The following is a 2500-nucleotide window of genomic DNA, read 5'->3' on the forward strand; positions in this document are numbered from 1 at the left end:
ATGGTACACAGTAGTTTAAATTTGTGCAAAGGAAATATCACTTTAAGGAACATGTCTTAGAGGTTTATGACAACTGCAGACCACAGAATGCCTACAAATCGTCCTGAAAAACAGTATTTAAGTCTCAGCACCCATTTCAAAACGGTTAGCTTTCAATAACAGTGACGTTTTATGGTTAGTCTGCAGTCTACAAATGTCACACACCACATATTTTGCTACAGCTGGACACAGTGTGATTATCAAAAATCCTTTACGAGCTCTGTTTTGAAGACTGTCGATCATTGTGTTGGGATTATCAGCCATGCTTGGATAATATTGGGAAAAGGGGGGGGGGGGGGGGGGAAGGGGGAGTGCAGCAACCCCATCAATTCAACATCATCATATTTTAATGTTGAAGCATTGGCTGTTCCTCGGTAAGGGCTGTTATCTTTAAACCATCTTGAGAGTCACAAGTCAGTTGTGAATTTTAACCACTTCCTAGTGTCTAACCTGCAATTGCATGCAGCTGGACACATAACTGAAAACCTAGACTCAAACACCTAGATATAGTTTGTCTGCGCGGCTGACTATACCGGTAGTTTAGTCTGTCTCTGACACAGGCTACATAGTATCACGATGCTACAACACTGAACAAAACCAGAGCATTTAATACTCTAAACCAAAAAAGAAAGCAATTCACAGATATGAGATTTGAAGTTTCTTCTAATTTAATGAATTTAATCTTAATCATACACAATAAGCAAGACTCTGTATAATGCAATGTTTTATGGTACCCTTATTTACCTCTGAACCAGCCCCTAGTGACAAGTAAAATCATCTGGAATTAGACAGAGTAACATCTAAGGAAAAGGAAAGGAACTTTATTTATTTAACAAGTGTCTAGCTCTCACCACTAAGGAGGGAATGAAACTGACAGCTTTCGAGTGTAAGCAATTGTTGTCTCTTGAAAATCCCGAAAGCTTTTCAGGCCCAAAAAACCATTTGTAAAACTGTCAACCATTGTTTTAGAGAGCCGATGTGTTGACCTTTTGGTCCTTAAAGTTGCAGGACCTTTGAGAAATGGGCCCCTGAACTGCCTATTATTGACAAGTATCTGGCATTAGTAAAATCCAACTAGTGGTCTATTATCAATGCTGCGTTCTGATTGGTTGAGCTACTAGTAGGCTATTTGTTATAGCCCACTAGTAGCGAAAAGCACCGGCTTTGAAAACCAAAACAACAATTTAGCTAGCTTGCTTTAACCAGCGAAAGATGTTTTGTCTCGATATTTTTTTGACCAACTAGTTGGATTTTACTAAAACAATTATTCCTCTCGCCCTCATGGCCTCTGAGTCAATAGCCCATTCAGCCTTCGGCCTCGTGGGCTATTGACTCAGAGCCCATTCGGGCTCGAGGAATAATTGTTAATTAGACATAGTAAAATCTATAAGTGTCAATCTTAGGAAGGAATGGGTTGTCATCCTGTGTTTAAAATGGATTTAGCCCTATACTACAAAATATTTCCACACAAGGTCTGTCTAACTCAGAAAACTGTGAACCTGCTATATTTTTGGAATGCTAATTATATACTCATAAGACACAGCACAGCTCAGGACAAGAAAGCAAACAACATGCTACTTATGAAAACGAACAATTATATTGCTTTATTAAAGCTGACACTATTTAACAGCAGTTTATGCTTTAGAGGTTGGCTAGTGTAAAATTATTACCCAAATGTTGAAGGTGTAAGGATCGCGTAGTGGTGAGAGCACTCACCTCACACCATTGTGGCCCGGGTTCAATTCCAGACTCGGCGTAATATGTGGGTTGAGTTTGTTGGTTCTGTGCTCTTCACCAAGAGATTTTTCTCCGAGTACTCTGGTTTTCACCTCTCCTCAAAAGCCAACATTAGACTTAATTAATTTAAGTTGATTGTTAATTTCAGTTTACAGTGTCCCTAATTAGTGCTCCAGCACTAGAATAACTAGACACTTACATAAAGTTCCTTCCTTTATTACAGTTTAAAATACTTAAACATGAACAGTGTTGAAATAAGTATTTTTTTTAGTTTCACAGTAACAACAGATATGGAGCTCATAAAACGTTTTTTGCCTCTTTACACAAGAGTCTTTCCAGTGATGCTAAACACAAAACAGAACATGGATAACTTACTAATGTGTCCCTCCCTTACAACAGTCAGAAAGACAGGAGAGGAGACCTGAACCTATAGCCCAGTCTATGTATGGAACAGTAATCCCAGTTTGAGGGGTCTCCTGTCTTCTCAAGCTTTCCCAGGGTAGTCAACTTTTCATACATTTCCTATGACAAATGCAGCAAAGTTGTCTTCACTACAAAGGTAACCCATCTGGGACAGCAACCATCTTTGGAGCTGCCCAGACACCTTCCAAGCGGAGCCAACTTGTTTTCATACAAAGACTTTGTTGTTTTTTTCAGTCATGGGCCGGCTGTACCAAGCTCTCCCTAAAGTTACACGCCCATCTTGTGACTCTCTTAAATGGGG

At 39.5% G+C, this 2500-nt stretch overlaps 1 protein-coding gene across 1 annotated transcript in view; it reads right to left on the minus strand.

Annotated features, from left to right (window-relative positions):
* Window positions 1-1976: 1976 nt before the first annotated feature.
* Window positions 1977-2500, minus strand: part of LOC137978569 (transcription factor A, mitochondrial-like) — a 1877-nt gene continuing 1353 nt past the window's right edge. The window contains exon 1 of the mRNA XM_068825556.1: window positions 1977-2500. This exon is cut by the window's right edge and continues 1353 nt beyond it. The gene's annotated coding sequence lies outside the window, so the exon portion shown is untranslated.

Source organism: Montipora foliosa, chromosome 12 (assembly GCF_036669935.1).
Source record: "Montipora foliosa isolate CH-2021 chromosome 12, ASM3666993v2, whole genome shotgun sequence".
Taxonomy (NCBI): Eukaryota; Metazoa; Cnidaria; class Anthozoa; order Scleractinia; family Acroporidae; genus Montipora; species Montipora foliosa.